Source organism: Mesoplodon densirostris, chromosome 9 (assembly GCF_025265405.1).
Source record: "Mesoplodon densirostris isolate mMesDen1 chromosome 9, mMesDen1 primary haplotype, whole genome shotgun sequence".
NCBI lineage: Eukaryota > Metazoa > Chordata > Mammalia > Artiodactyla > Ziphiidae > Mesoplodon > Mesoplodon densirostris.
The window spans coordinates 7217062-7233770 of record NC_082669.1 but is presented as its reverse complement, the minus strand read 5'-3'; the positions used below and the strand labels follow the sequence as shown (position 1 = coordinate 7233770).

The window sequence follows — 16709 nt, the reverse complement described above, 5'->3', positions numbered from 1 at the left end:
GGTCCTGGCTCTAGCGCAGGCATCACCCTCGGGCCAGGGGAGCCCCCCCACATGCATGATGTTGCCATACAAACTCCTGGATTTAAATGTCCCTCACTTCACAGTAGCGTTTTGGTCACGAGGAGTTTCTTGGAGCAGGGAACCCTAAGATTACTATTAGATATGGGGCATAATAAAAGTCTTTAGATTAAAGGATGTTTGCAACTCATAAAAGGTTGGAAGAAGACACTCCCAGGGATGAAAGTTTCCCAAAAAAAAAAACAAAACAATAAGGAAACCAAAGGCGCAGCTGGCTGGAGAAGTGAGTACTCGGTGTCTCTCTCCTCTGAGAAGCATCTCAAGTGTGACCCAGGCTAGCTGAAGACCCCTCCCTGTTGGCGCCCACCTGACAGGGGTCTTACAGAGTGAGACACCGGAGGGCTCACAGACAGGGCCGGACGGGAGGCCGCCGGGCAGTTCCGGGGGCAGCGCGAAGACAATGGAGGGTCCCAGCTGCCCACCTGGCTTTTAGTTGTGGCGACAGTAACACAGCGAAGAAGGACAGACACAGCCACCTCCTCCCGTGCCAGGTGCTTTCTGAGCCCATGTTACTAGGCGAGACTGCAGCCGCTGGGGCCCGGGCCCACTGACCCGGCCCGAAAACCCAGCCGGACTTCAGGGAGCGGCAGGGCTGCCCAGCACACAGCCCTCGGACAGGGTGCAGGAGCTGCTCCCCGGGGCAAAGGCAGCCCGTCAGGACCGGCAGTCCACGTGCATTTCAGTCCCAGCTGCGCTAAGCGTCTCTGCAGACTCCAGACCCCGGGGTTCTGGAGACAGATGCCGTGCGTCCCCACGTGCCTGCACCGAGCGGTCTCCACGCAGACGCCCAGCGCCACAGCCGGTCTGAGCCCGTGCAGCTCAGCCACTGCCCATGTCTTGCTCCTGGTCACAAAGAACCAGTTTTTGACGCCTGCTCTTCCCCGTGGTCTGCGGCCAGGCGAGGTCTCCATCCCACTTGTCCGCCTCTGCGCCTAGCATCCTACCCGCGGGCAGTTCAAACTGTCGGCTGCTCAGCAGCCAGGAGAGGCTTCTCGCTCCCAGTGACTGGCGCTCAAAGCCAGTTTCAGTCAGTGCCACAAGGTTTTGCACAGCTAACGGGTGCAGAGACAAAACTACAAAAAAAGCAGAGTCTCCCATCCGATTACTAGACAGACCTTGCACGTTCACAGGAAGCAGCAAAACCAAGCCAACGAGCTGCTCTGAGACAGGCTCAGTGTCACAGAAGCAGTGTCTCTGAGCCCTCACACGTGCCACATGCCAAGGTACACACGATCCCAAAGGCACCCCACCCTCCCTACAGGTCAGCACCCGTGACTCTCATTTTACCAATAAGCTTAGTCAACCCGCTCACCCAGCTAGTAAACAGAAGAACCAGGCGTCTACCCGGGCAAAGCAAAAGGGAGCAAGATGTCTTTTTTTTTTTTTTTTTTTTAAAGACAATCAGCTTCACGAATATTTTCAGGCACTGCAATTTGTGACAATCAAAACAGTCTTCTAATCTCCCCCCAATCCATATGTAAATTCAAGGGTGGAAAAACTAGGCACAATATCCTAGTTTTCCCAGTGACATCCAGTCATTACCCACCAAGTTCATCCCATGCATTCCGGGCAGGGATTCTAAAGCAAGACTCTGACTTAAGGGGCAGAGAAGCTATTTCCACCTCAACACCCATCCCTTTCACAAATGGACAAAAGAGCACTTGGGCAAGCAAGGCTTCTCTCATTCTCAAGCCCACCTCTCCCACTACACGAGCAGAAAGGGGCAGCTTTCTGGCGTTGGTATATCCCCAAAGCGGGAAGTCACAAGCACTCACTTCTACCTCTGGGACGATTTTTGATAACTCTGGGACATGGCTTTTCTTGTTGCCAGCTCAAGAAACAGTCATACCGTGCCTTACATTATTAAAGAAAAGCCAGCAGCCTGGTGATTTTAAGCTTCACCTGCTTTCATCTCCTTACACCTAACAAGATCCATGGTCACCAGGAGCGCGGACGCTGGACGGAGACGGTGGGGGGACGGACAGCTCCCCAGAAATGTGCCATAAAACACCAACACAAAGTAAACACCAGCCAGCGCCTGAATGGGTGTGATCAGTTATAAACACTAAAGTTAGCACACGGGCCTTGTAGGAGGTTCCCAGATCCCCAAAACACCAGTTTGCCAAGCCTTGCCAACCAAGCCGCTTGATTGCCCTAACGTCTTCCATAATCTCCCATACATCCACAGTTAAGCAAAAAGTAAAGACAGGTGAAATAAATTCTCAATTGGCAGGAAAAGTTTTAGTTAAATTCTGAACATATGACTGATTACTTAAAAGAAAGGCATAGCAAATGTTTTCTCCTTATGGGCCCACACGATTCCACCTTGGTTTAACGGCCTGAGAAACAGACACAGGGATCACACCCCGAGCTGCAAACGCACACGCTTCTCCCCATGAAGCAGGACAGAATTCCCTGCGGGCAGTCTCACAGTTCTGAGAGGCAGGCCAGCCAGCCGCTGTGCATGGTTCTCTTCCCCTGTGGTTAAGAGTTGGACAGAACCCCAAGGAAATAAGTTTCTTAAATTATGTCGCCTTGAAAGCATTAGGTTTTATCAAATACACCAACCTAGAATTTCTAAAGCTGTCAGATGAAGGTGAAGGCACGGTAGACAGCTTTGTTCAAGCAGGAGTCTGGTTTCTATATGTTGGAACGTCTTAGACCAGCCTCATCATCCAAATCAAAAGTTCGGGGAAGAGCTCTTAGGAGTCTGGCTTTGTTCCTCTCTCGCGTTTGAGGGTCAGTGGCCACAGAGACGGTCACTGTAACTGGGCCAGGGCTGCCCTAGGTTCCGATCCTGGCAGCCACCACCCTACAAGCCCCCGGACGAGTAGCTGGCACGAACATGCCCAGCTCCGCGTTCCTGGACCACAGTGAAAGGCATTTTGCCCAGTCCAATGCTGCCCCCAAAGCAGCGGAGACCATGGGCAATACGCAATACATGACTTTAGCGGGACACAGCTTTTATTAAAACATGATTTTAATTACAATAAACGTAACTACTGTTTCAGACTCATTAGTTCGTGGGTATCAAAGTTTCCTCCCAAAATAAATGTGGATTTAAGCACAAAAAGTGAGTGGACAAAAGAAGGCATTGATAATATCCTGGTGATAGGGCAAAAATCTGGAAGGCTGGGAGCCCCGGGAATGGTAACAGAGCCTCCTGGTTCTCTGGGTGTGTGACGGGCACGGGGAAGGGCCGTTTCTCTTTTAGAGGCAGATGCACCTGTACAGAAGGATGAACCTAACAGAGCTTAAAAAACAACAACAACAACAACAACAAAGCTTAGGCTCTGGTGATAACTCTGGCACTTGCTGGCCCCGTGACCCTGGGCATGCCAATTAATCTCATGAGCCTCAGTTTCCATGCCTGTAAAATGGGTAGCAGGAGGCTGCAGAGGATTAACAGCAGTTAGGGTTTGAACGTGTCTCGCAAAATGTGAAATGCTACAGAAGTATCCCTCGCTACAGTTTTCAATTTCGCAAGCAGCTTGCTGGGTGTGTGACTCTCTCTGTCCTCAAATTCTCTGCCTGTAATCCTGGGATTGGCCTGTGTGGTCCTTCTCTTTCAAGGGCCCTCAGTAAAACTCAAATATTACATGCAGTAACCCTAGAGTTCTGATTTTTAACCGAAAAACGCAGTCCTCTACCATCATTCCTGGAAACACATGGGTTTCAGAGCTTTCTCCCTAATTAAATACTACCGTAAAAGACACCACCATCGCCAGAAATCTGAATTTCTTTTGCTACAGAAACCTAGATCCTATCCATTTTCCCTCCTGGAGAGCACGAAGGGAACTCTAGGTCAACTCTTGTGAAAACCGTCCCGCTTGGGGCTGTAAACCCCAGTCAACGCCTGTTGCCGTGCTAACAACATGTGTTCCTAGTAAAACTCAGCGAAACGTTAGAGAGAGAACCATTTCTGAAACTCGGGGGCTCCAAACGGCTGAATCAGCATTTTCAGAAACAAAGTGTCCTGGGCCTGGCCTCGTAAACAGCAGCAGAGAGAAAGTTGTGCAATAACGCGTGTTTACTCACGAGCGCTACTTGTTTGGGTCTTTTCTTCGCATCTCTTGAATGAAGCTGGGGACCACGTTTGCAAGAAAGCAGCCGAAAAGGTCCGGGCCCGAGCCTAGTCACCTGTGGCTCCCCTACGTGACCCACCGCCTCGTCAATGCAAACGACAGAAAGTTGGCGTTTCTTCCAACCCCAAGACAAGACGAACACAATAAAAAGTGGAGAATACCCTCATTTCCATAACGCACATGCTCGAGGGCCGTCGCCAGGCAGGCGTGAGGAGAGGAGATCGCAGAGGCCGAGAGTTGCATCAGAAACTGCCTTCTGTGAACAGCACGGCTCTTATCACATTTCCCCGGCTGGAGGGCCGCTAACCCGCGCGCCCTCGACTTGGGGTTAGGCCCGGGCAGCGGGGTCACCGGCAGAACCAGAGGGAAAGATCCCAGGCCCGGGCGCGCTCCGGCTCGGGAGGGTCCGGCCCCACCGCCCGGGAGCGGGCGCACCGGGGGCTGCAGGGGCGCGCGGCGCTCACTCTCCGGGCGGCCCGGGAGCGCGGCCTTGGCCCTGACCGCCCGGCGACGCGGCCCCCACCCCCGCCCCAGTCCCGGTCCGGCCCGCGAGCCGCCGGCGTCGGACAGGAGGGCTCCAGCGGGCGCCGCCCGGGCTCCCCGGCTCCCAGGGGTCGCCGACGTCGCGCGCCGCGCCCGGTCCCCGCCCTCGCGCGCCGCAGACCCCGGCCCGAGGCGACGCCCTTCCGCCCGCCGCGCCCCCGCGGCGCCCGGCGTCCCCGGCCCGGGCGGCCCGCGCACAGACAATGACGCCGGGGCTGCCGCCCGCCCGCCGGCCGGCCACAAAGTAACTTGGCGCCGCGCTAGCCGCCCAACTCCGTACCTGCCGCGGCGCCGCTCCCGGCCGCCTCCGCCTGGCCGCCCGCGACCCTCGGCGCGGCCGGGGCGGCGCGGGTCCCGCGGGGCGAGGGCGGCGCGCAGGGCGGTCCCGGCCCCCGCGCGCCGCCGCCCGGGGACCGCGCGCAAACTTTGGGCTCCGCGCGGGGCTCCGCGGCCTCCGAGCGCCCAGCCCGCCGCGGCGCGCCGCTCGCGTCCCTCCCTGCCTCCTCCCGGCCTCCCCACCCCCTCGATGGGCTTTAAACCCGCCCGGCCCCGCCCGCCGCCGCCGCTGCCGCCGCCGCCGCCTCAGCCTCCGCCTCCGCCGCCTCCGCCTCCGCCTCCGCCTCCTCCCCCGGTCGCTTTTCCTGCTCCTCCTCCCGCCGCCGCCGCCGCCCGGACCGCTCGGGGGCGCCAGCGCGGGCGGGGCCGCGGCCTGGGCGCAGGGCGGGGCGCGGGGGGCGCGGGGCCGGAGCTCCCGGAGGCCGCTGCTGCTGCCGGGGGCCGGCGCGGGGAGCTGGGGACCCGCAGCCGGGCGGGGGCGCCGGGACGCCTCGTCCCGCCCCCGGGACCCCCGGACGCGGGACCCCGACCACCCAGGCTGGGGCGTCCGCGAAACACACATCGGACCTGTCCTGGAAGGCAATTTGCAAGCGCTTTCTTTGAAACTCAGGAAGGAACTGTGCGGCCTCGATCCTTCGTCCCGGGCGCAGCGAGAGGACAGGACGGAGGAGAGGTGGCTGCACGGGCTGTGCCGTGGGCTGCGGTCCCTCCCGGGACCGGGAAACCTGGGCTCGAGTGTCCGCTCGCCGCCAGCCGGGTCTGGAGCCTAGACTCTCTCGTAGCCACGGTTTTCCCATCTGAGTTCCAGCACCGGAGCGCGGGTGGAGTGGGAGGCCCTGCATATTTTCTTAATGCCACCGGGCCTCAAAGTCCTTATCTTTGAAATGGGCTAATAAGCCCGCCTCCGAGTGATGTCCTGGGGGTTAAATGAGGTGTTACTTGCAACATAAAGGGACTGGTAAGAAGGAACCCCTGAATTCGTGGAAGCCATTGTCATTAATATGATTATTAACCTCTCTACCGAATCAAAATTATAATACAAATAGGATAATAATAATTATGTCTTTCTGGGATTTGATGTTATAAAAGCAGCTGCAGGAATAGCTTACCTTTACTCAGCATGCCTTTTGTGCCCAACTTTCATTAATCCTCTTATTTAACCCTCTGAACTTGTCACTAGGAGATGCCCACTGCACAGACTAGGAAACCAAATCTCCCAGAGGTTAGATAACTTGCGGAAGGTCAAGTAGCTGGTAAGTGCAGAATAAGGATTCTGCCAAAACCCTTTAGGGCACTTTTTATAGCTCTTGTTTTTCCCACCTTTGGCCTGATTTATCCATGAAAGTTCATCCTTTCTTGTAACTGAAATAAGCCTCCAGAAAATATCTCCCCACTGGTCCAAGTTCAGAAAACCCCCAGGATGAAAATCTAGATACACTAATGTGAAGGAGCTTAGTTCCTGGAAGAACCAAACTGAGCATAAAGACTCCTGCTGTAGACAAAGGATCCAGAGCAAATTAAAGAAGAGGAAAAAAGAGTTGGGCCACTTCTCGAAAGTTGTATGAGCTTTGACTCTTAACAGCTTTGCCAAAGGCTCCAATTAGCAAGGAGAACCTGCACCAGCCGGAAAGCCTGATACTCAGCGGGCTTTAATAGATATTTGAAAAGCACTTTATACATAGCCATTTTTTCCTGAATCATTTGTAGGTAAGTTCCATACCCTATTATAACCCCTCACCCCTGTATATTTTGATATGTCTTTCCTATGAGTGAGTAGGGATGTTATCTTACGTAATCACAGTACAGTTACCAAATTCGTAGCTTTATATTGATAAAATATGTGTATCTATTCTTGGTCCATATTCCAGTTTTGCCAGTTGGTCTGACTATGTCTTTTATAGTATTTCTTTCCCCTCCATCCCAAGATCCTCCACTGTAGGGTCAGGTATCGGATTTAGCTGTCTGAAAACGCATGGGTTTTCAAACATTACTCTTCACGGAGAAGCGATGGAAATAAATGTCCTCAAGTGTTTTCGTGGTAACAGCAATCCCCAGAATTCCTAGGACAGGCCCTCAGTCCCCACATTGCCCAGCTCCGCATAGACCTTGCGTGATCCTTCTGGGCAGGGCCCACTCAGCACCACTACATGATCCAAGTTCATGAACTTGTCACTCTGGTTGTGGCTGTAGAAGCTGCAGCTGTCCCCTGTGTGGCGATCCGGGCCAGCCGATCCTGTGGGCAGACTGCAGCTTAGTGCCTTCCCCTGCTGCAGATTCTAAATGCCCCCGGGGCCGCGTTCTCCTGTTCAGTAGGATGGAAGCTGCCACCGTGCAGTACAGCCACGCAGGATGCAAATTATCCTGGAGAACCAGCCAGGCGGTGTGGCTTTGGGCTCAAGAGCTTCACTTAGGGAAAAGCACTGGCAGCAGTGAGGTGTCAGGACAGAAAATGGGATTTCGTGATCGTGAGGAATCCAATTATCCGAGGATGTGCTAGACGTTCCTTCAGCTGGAAGTCGAGAATTTGATAGACTAATTATAATTAGGAATGAATTGATGAATACCTTCTCCCCTGTTGACGGTGGGCACGGGACAAGGATAACTAGAAACTGCTCACTAGCGCCATCCCAGCAGGGGGAGTGCCTGGCGCCCAGTGGGCGCTCTGGGGAAATGTCATCCACCACTGGGAAGCAACATCCTGCAAGTGAATGCATCAGCAGAGCAAAAGAACGGAGGACGGGAATGCTGCGCCCTGGGGCCTGGGCTCCGGCTCAAACATTGCCAACAGCCCTGATGAAGGAAAAGAGAAGGAGGTGAATGGCACCCTGACAGTGAAATGCTCTGGCCAGAGTGGCCTGACCTCACTCCCACTCCTGCGGGGGGAGGCCAGGCCTACGGCCCCACTGGACACAGGCGGGTGCACCAGGAAGGCAGTGCTGGAAACCGGTGGTCAGCGATAAGGACTGGTGGGGGCGGGACCCACCCACCCGCAGTCAGGATAAGAAATACAGGCTGCCCCTGGCATACAGAGGTGGGGAGCCTGGCAGCATTCCAGGAGGGCTTCCTAGAGGCCGCAGTGCCCCAGCGAGTCCCGGAGTATCCAAGATGGTCAGTTCCACAAAGCGGGACCCAAAGAAAAGTCCTCTCAAATGGAGGGAGACTTCCGGGCCTACCAGAGCCAAGCAAGAACTTACCAAGTAGTTGCATCTCATCATAAAATACCGGGCCAGAGCAAACGAGGGCATCAGGGGGCTTGACGAGACACCAGGATGCAAAGATAAGGAGGGACTTCTCCGTCATGCTCCGGCGTTTCTACTTTATCCCAAAGGTGGTGGGAGGGTCCGATCTGCCTGTTTGGGGTCCACCAGCACAGTCTCCCCCGATGTGGAACTGTCCATAGTCCCCCAATACCCACACCCTTCTTTGGTCCCTACACAGCAATTGATGACACTTGGCCCAAGGTGTGTGTTTGCTGGTGGGTGGAAGGACGGAAGGACGGACGGGCCAGCCAGATGTCTGCACCTGGGATCCGCAGGGGGTCTGGCCCCGGAGACCAGGTGAGGAACAACTGACTGCTCCAGGCTCAGTCTGTGAAGGGAGAGGCTGAAAGTCAGCCCCAGACACACGCCCTCTTTCTCCTGTCTCCCTGAGCCTGGGCTCCTGTACCTCTTGTGTCCAATTTCCATGAAACCCATTTTCCTTATGATGTCTTAATATATAAAACTCTCCTTTTCCTGAGGAAGCTTGAATCAGATGACTTTACAACCAGGTAGTCACCTGAAGGATGTTTCTTAAGTCTGGTTTTTTTTGAGATTTAATTTGCCTTCAGAAAAATTCATATTTTGCAGCGTTTTGTAAAGGTGTACGGTTGTGTTACCATGACATCGGTGAAGATGTAAAACAATTTCATCTCCCGCAAAGGTTCCCTCGTGCCCCTTCCCCACACCCCGAAGCCACTGAGCTGCTTTCTGTCCTAATGATTTGCCTTTTCAAGATTGTCACATGAATGGAATCACACAGTATGCAGCCTTTGGATTCATCCATGTCGATCCGTGAATCAACAGCTTGTTCCTTTTCAATGCTGATTACTATTCCGTGTATGGATGTTCCTCAATTTGTTCATCCATTCACTAGCTGATGGACGTTTGGGCTAGTCCCAGTTTGGGATAATTATGGATAAAAAGGCTACGTGGGTTTTTTGGGGAGCGTAAGCAGGAGCGAGATCTCGGGGTCAAATGAAATGTGTTTAACTTTGTAAGAAATTGCCAGGCCGTTTTCAAGCTGACTGTGCCATTTGCATGTGCACCAAAAAACATGTGTTTCAGTTGTTCTGTGTCTTGATCAGCACTTGGTGTTGTCAGCCTTTTTAATTTTAGCCATCCTGGCTGGTATGTAATGATGTCTCATTCTGATTTTAATTCACGTTTTCCTCACGGCAAATAACATGGAGCACTTTTTCATGTGCTTACTTGCTATACATATACATTCTTTTCTGAAGTTTAGATCTCTGGCCGGTTTTTTTTTTACAGCTTGTTTTCTTATCATTGAGTTCTGAACATTCTTTATATATTCTGCATACCTGTACTTTAGCAGATATGTGTTTTGCAAATATATTCTCCCAGACTTTTTCATTTTTTAACAGTATCTTTCAAAGAACAGAAGTTTTTCATTTTGTGGGTTAAAATTTATCAATTTATCCTTTTGCATTTTTTTTTGTATCCCATCTAAGAAATTCTTCCCTAACCCAGGATTGCAACAAGTTTCTCCTATGTTTTCTCCTAGAAGTTTTACAGTTTTTAAGGTCTACATTTAGCTCTGTAATCCAGTATGAGTTAACTTTTATAGATGACGTGAGGTGAGGGTCAAGGTTTGGTTTGGTTTTGCACGCAGATGTCTACCTGCTCCACTGGGTGACTTGCAAGACTCGGAGGATCCCAGCTGTGTCCTGGCCCGACCTGGCTTCACTGTGGTGCCAGGAGACCAGCTGGGGGGCTTCTGCTGGTGGGGGGCTTCTGCTGGTGGCCTGTGATGGAGAGGACCAGAGGTTCTCTTGGAGGCAGGCATTTGAAGGCCGTGGGTGGGACTGGAGGTTCCTGGCAGAGCGGAAGAGGGAGCTGGGGAGGGAGAGGAAGTGCAGGAAACTCCCACAGGCAGCAGAGCATGAGCTGACTATGGTCAATGCGTTTCTGGTGGGCTTGGGAGGAGAGAGAAAGGGGGTGGTCTCTACTGTGCTTAAAATGTTTAGAATAGGGTTGAAAGCCTGGATCTTTTGCCTAAAATCACAGTCTTAGCTTCCCTTGAAAACTCAGCACAGCCAGCAAAAGCGGTCCCTGTTCCCACGTGGCAGCCGTTTCTGGAGCCACCCAGCCTGGCTGCGGGGCATGCAGGTTCCCCCCCGCCGGGCTGCTTTGCTTCTTTGCCAAGGCCATGGTCCTGCCGCCGGGGAGAGCGGAAAGCCGCGGTCCACCGAGCTGCCTGGGAATCCTACTTCTATCGGTGTCTCGTGGCTGTGGACTTTGAGAAAGCCGTAGATGCCCTCCCGTGAGCCACACATTTCTTCCAGGCTGAGTTTCTCAGGCAGCCCCTCTGGTGGCTCTAGGCTTGGATGAGGCTGTGGAGACCGCGGGCAGCAGTGAGCACAGTGCCCGGCTCGCAGGGAGGGCGTCTCTGCTGCTCCCTCAGCGTGGCCTGTGGCTGGCGTGGACAGGGAGCCTTTGCACCCCACCTCCCGTGCTCATTCTGAGTCATCTCCATCTTAGCTGAAAGCATGCCGTGCCCCTCAAGATGCTCTGGGCTGCAGGGAACAGGGCAGGGCCTGCCACCGTCATCCATGACCCAGGCCCTGGTCACCCTTGATGTAGAGGTCACGGTGCCTTAGGTGTAGAGGTCTAGCTCCGGACATTCGTGCCCCTTATAGCTGTGTTCACAAGCAGGACGGGGACACTTCTCCTCCCTTGCCTCCTTCCAGAAGGCTCCAGGAGATTTCTTCTCATGTGGCCAGAATATGGTCTCGGGCCCATGCCCTAGCAGCAAAAGGTAAAAAGGTGAGCATCGGGGGCTTCCCTGGTGGCGCAGTGGTTGAGAGTCCACCTGCCGATGCAGGGGACACGGGTTCGTGCCCCGGTCCGGGAAGATCCCACATTCTGCGGAGTGGCTGGGCCCCTGAGCCATGGCTGCTGAGCCTGCGCGTCCGGAGCCTGTGCTCCGCAACGGGAAAGGGCACAAGAGTGAGAGGCCCGCGTACCGCAAAAAAAAAAAAAAAAAAAAAAAATGGTGAGCATCGGGCACCTTTAACCTAACAAGAAAGAAGGTTCAGAAGGGTGGCTGGTAAATGGACAGCCAGCCACCTCTAGACAAAAGGGCGTGGCCCTTGTGGTAGGGGAAAGCCAAGACCCCACCTCCTGCAGAAGCAGCGTCCTGGGAATTAGGCTCTGGGGGATGACATACAATTCTGAATCCCCAAGTACGCCAGCTCGTGCTTCTAAGTCAGGAGCTCCTTTTCAACTACTTAAAACAAAAGTCAAGTCAGCCCGTTGACTCAATGAGACGTTAATGAACCAATAATAGTGCACAAACTTTCCTGAAGGAAATATATTTTCAGCCCAGTACACTTTATGGTTTTAATAACCAACGTTCAAGAGCTGATAGGAGAATCTAAAATAAGGACAGAACTATTGAATTGGTGACATTGATCTAGAGCGACAGAAGATTTTGTATTCACAAGCGTAGCTGGTGTGCTGTGTGAGAAGGGTAGTGACGGTGATTTTAAGGCAGCATCTTTTTTTTTAAATAAATTTATTTATTTTATTTTTGGCTGCGTTGGGTCTTCATTGCTGCACACGGGCTCTCTCTAGTTGTGGTGAGCGGGGGCTACTCTTCGTCGCGGTGCGCGGGCTTCTCACTGCGGTGGCTTCTCTTGCTGCGGAGCACGGGCTCTAAGCGCGCGGGCTTCAGTAGTTGTGGCTCGTGGGCTCAGTAGCTGTGGCTCGCGGGCTCTAGAGCACAGGTGCAGTAGTTGCGGCTCGCGGGCTTAGTTACTCCGTGGCATGTGGGATCTTCCCAGACCAGGGCTCGAGCCCGTGTCCCCTCCATTGGCAGGCGGATTCTTAACCACTGCGCCACCAGGGAAGCCCTAAGGCAGCATCTTAATGTTTAAATTGCTAAAACCAGAAACCCCTTCAGTTAGTCAGCGTACATTCTTTAGGAGGATTAATCGGCCAGCAAGTGGTGTGAGACTCACAGAAAATAGAACAACTAATCCTGGAGATGTAGCCGATAAGCATCCCTCAACCAGCCCTCGTTGTTGAAGAAGAAACCCTGTCCAGGTGGACGGGGATCAGGGGAGTGTGGGCGTCTATCCTGGGGCCGGTGCTTCTGATGGGCACGTGTGAAGGTGTCAGCTGCACAGAGGAGAATCGTGTTTCATGAGAACGTGCAAAGTCTTTCTTCTTTGTGCAGAGGTAAGTGTCCCCCAGGACCGTTATTGTTTAGAACTCATAAGGTTTAAAGATTGAGGGACTCGATGATAGATTTTTCCAGGAGCAACTCAGTATTTCCTCTTCTTCTTCCCTTTACCTTTTATTTCACCTTCTCCTCCTTTTCCTTGTCCTCAAAACAAGCCCCGTCTCTTAAGCGGCTGCCTCACCCCAGGCAGGCGAGAGCTGTGAGGCGTACCTCACACTGTACACCACGCGTTATATATATATACCTAGTTCAGTGAATCCTAGCAATACATTTTGAGGTAAGTATTATCCTTCCAATCTTTTTTTTTCACATTTATTAAGTGTTTATTTAGTGCTTTACGGTGCTATTTTTTTCTATTGAAGTGTAGTTGATTCACAATGTTTCACGTGTACAGCAAAGTGATCTAGTTAAACATATATCTCTCTATATATTCTTTTTCATATTCTTTTCCATTATGGTTTATTACAAGATATTGAATATAGTTCCCTGTGCTATACAGTAGGTCCTTGTTGTTTATCTGTTTTATATAGTAGCTTGCATCTGTTAAACCCAAACTCCTAATTTATCCCTCCCCACCCCAACCTTTCCCCTTTGGTAACCATAAGTTTGTTTTCTATGTCTGTGAGTCTGTTTCTGTTTTGTAAATAAGTTCACTTGTATTATGTTTTTAGATTCCACGTATAAGCGATATCATATAGTATTTGTTTTTCTCTTTCTGACCTACTTCACTTAGTATAATAATCTCTGGGTCCATCCATGTTGCTGCAAGTGGCATTATTTCATTCTTTTTTATGGCTGAGTAATATTCCATAGTATATATGTACCACATCTTCTTTATCCATTCACCTGTTGATGGACATTTAGGTTGCTTCCATGTCTTGGCTATTGTAGATAGTGCTGCTATGAATATTAGGGTGCGTGTATCTTTTAGAATTAGAGTTTCTCTGGATATATGCCCAGGAATGGGATTGCTGGATCATAAGATACCTCTATTTCTAGCTGTGTAAGGAACCTCCATACTGTTTCCCATGGTGGCCGCACCAATATACATTCCCATGCACTATCCTCCCGATTTTATAGTCCGGAGAGCTGACTCAGGGAAGCTAGCTGACTTCTCAAGGTCACCTAGCCAGTAAATGACAGCGCTAGGGTTGAAAGCCATCCTTGTCTCACCCAAGTCCCTCCCCTGTCCACCTTCCCCAGCTGTGTCCACTGTCATTTCTCATCATTTTATTATTTTCCACATAATGGGTTATTTAACTGTGTGACTAGTGAGATTTCTTGGGGCAAAATCCTGCCATGAGATTTCAATATAGTGAACTCCTCCCCCTTCAGGAAAGGGGCTCTCATCTGTGTTGGGGATCACACAACGTGATCTCATTTCTTTGTGGCCCTGAGTCCAGTGTGGAGGAAGATATGACATCTTTTTTTATTCAAATGCGGGATTTTGACCTGCAAAGCTCCCCCCACCCCCAGCTTTTAGGGAGTTTGAGGACTTGGCTTGGATGCTAGCTTGAGAAGTCTGACCCTCTGAGACCAGAGGCACCCACAGGTGGCCAGACCCAGAAATAGGTAGTGGGAGGAGCCATCCCTAGAGAAGACGGAAGGCGGCCGGAGTGAATACAGCCAGGCAGCAGCCCCGGAAGTCCACAGGGGGTAGGACTCTTGCAAGCAGGTGACCCTCCTGATGATGAGATGCCAGGTGGCATGTGAGCATCCATCGTAGGGCAAGGGGATGGAGGGGGCTGCCAGGTGCGGTCACTGGCAGAAGTCCATGGCAGGTCCTCAGTGCCCTGCCAAGGACAAGACAGGGCTTCGGTCCAGCAGGGAGTGAGTTGGGGGGTCAAGAGCTGTGGGCGGTAAAATGCAGATGCCCCAAGGCCAGAAAACCTGGATACACATCTACGCGAGGCCTGTGTCCTGAGCTCCCCCGTGGGGCCTCTTCAGGTGGCCCTTTAGACAGAACCACATGGGGTCCTTTCTCTGTGGGCCATGGGCTGTAAACAGGAAAGCAGGGCGCCCCCATTGCTCTGGCAGCCCTCCTGGCTCCAGGGGGCTGGCTGAGGACGAAGCCCGCCCGTGGACCTCCCAGTAGAGCAGCGGAGGGAACGCAGCCCGTGAAGTCGTCTTAGACCACCCAGCCCTGGGCTTCTGGTTCCAAGAGCCAGTGCACGTCCTCACCGTGGAGATTTCCGACTGCTGTTTTTCTTTGCAGCTTAAAGCACCGTGACGGATAGAGAAGACACCCACTAAAGAGAAGCAGCCACACAGCGGCACCTTTCTGCCCAGAAGCCTCTGCTCTTCTGTCCTGGCAGCAAGGCCACTCCAGCCCTTCACGCATAAGGCAGGGCTCCAGGATCACATCACCTACGGAGCGCACTCCCTGCCCAGGGATTGCGCGGGAAGCTGCACACGCCGGCCGGGCTGGAAAAGGACCAGCACTCTCCTGAGACTCAGGGCTGTCACCTTATCCCCCAGGTCCCGTGGGAGAACTCTGGCTACAACAGAGCCTGGGTGCTTCCAGAAGATGCCCTTGGCATTCTGCTATGCTCTATTTGTATCGTCTTTGAACAAGATATAGAGGACGCACAATAACACTTTGCTTTGGGGCACTTTCTAGGGAATAAGGTCACCCACATCTGTTGCTGGCATCCAAATCACATGTCCCAGAGCATGCCAAATGCCCTCACTAACTTCAAAGACACCTACACAGGGCCCCCACCCAACCCAAGAGTTGGCTCTGTCGCTGAACCCACGTTAGGGTCTTTCGAGCACGATGTGCCCATTCCAACAACACAGAGGACAGCTTCTTCTTCCAGAAAAGCCACCCAGACCTGTTATGGTGAAAAGCACAGATTTCACTTAATTGGGGCCTTGGGCAGCTCACCCAATCGCACTGAGTCTCGGTGTCCTCAGACATAAGGCGGGCTCACTTACAGTGGGATAAACTTGATTAGATAAAGCATCTAGAGTCCCCAGCTAGGTCCCGACCCAGGGCGTGTTCTGGGTCAGTGCGTTCATTAGAACTGTTACCTGCAAGGCACCTCGGGGATGCTCCGATCAGCCACACCTGAAGCAGGTGCCGTCCTGCTCTGGCGCTTGCTGGGGCACTTCCTCGGCCCCCTTTCCCCACCTGGAACCTGGGGGGAGTAATAGCACACAGGTGGGGAGAACAGGGGAGAACAGGAGCATGAGGTGGTCTGGCCCTCCGGGCATCCGTCCTCCTTTTCTTTTCTTCTTCTCTTTAAATTAATTTTTATTGGAGTCTAGTTGCTTTACAGTGTTGTGTTACTTTCTGCTCTACAGCAAAGTGAATCAGTTGTACGTATACATATATCTGCTCTTTTCTGGATTTCCTTCCCATTTAGGTCACCACAGAGCACTGAGTAAAGGTCCCTGTGCTCTACAGTAGGTTCTCATTAGTTATCTATTTTATACATAGTATCAATAGTGTATATATGTCAATCCCAATCTCCCAACTCATCCCACCCTCCTTCCCCCCTTGATAATCATAAGTTTCCTCTCTACATCTGTGTCTGTATTTCTGCTTTGCGAATAAGTTTATCTGGACTATTTTTCTAGATTCCACATATAAGTGATATTATATGATATTTGTCTTTGTCTGACTTACTTCACTCTGTATGACAGTCTCTAGGTCCGTCCATGTCTCTGCAAATGGCGCTATTTTGTTCCTTTTTATGGCTGAGTAATATTCCACTGTATATAGGTACCACATCTTCTTTATCCATTCCTCTGTTGATGGACATTTAGGTTGCTTCCTTGTCTTTTTTTTTTTTTTTTTTTTTTTTTGCGGTACGTGGGCCTCTCACTGCTGTGGCCTCTCCCGTTGCGGAGCACAGGCTCCGGACGCGCAGGCTCAGCGGCCATGGCTCACGGGCCCAGCCGCTCCACGGCATGTGGGATCTTCCCGGACCGGGGCACAAACCCGTGTCCCCTGCATCGGCAGGCGGACTCTCAACCACTGCGCCACCAGGGAAGCCCTCCTTGTCTTGACTATTGTAAATAGTACTGCTATGAACACTGGGGTGCATGTATCTTTTTGAATGAGAGTTTTCTCTGGTTTATGCCCAGGAGTGGGACTCCAGGATCATATGGTAACTCCATGTTTAGTTTTCTGAGGAACCTCCATCCAGTTCTCCACAGTGGCTGCACCAACTTACATTCCCCCCAACAGTGCAGGAG

The 16709-nt window shown here is 52.4% G+C and overlaps 1 protein-coding gene across 3 annotated transcripts in view; it reads right to left on the bottom strand.

Annotated features, from left to right (window-relative positions):
- GRB10 (growth factor receptor bound protein 10) overlaps positions 1–5003 on the bottom strand; it is a 188523-nt gene extending 183520 nt beyond the window's left edge. For 2 of the 3 annotated variants that reach the window (XM_060108877.1, XM_060108875.1), the window contains exon 1: positions 4117–4229. The gene's annotated coding sequence lies outside the window, so the exon portion shown is untranslated. Of the gene's footprint in view, positions 1–4116; positions 4230–4343; positions 4420–4986 lie in introns of those variants that run through there. The other variant, XM_060108876.1, reaches the window with a different exon arrangement.
- Between the last annotated feature and the right edge of the window lie 11706 nt (positions 5004–16709).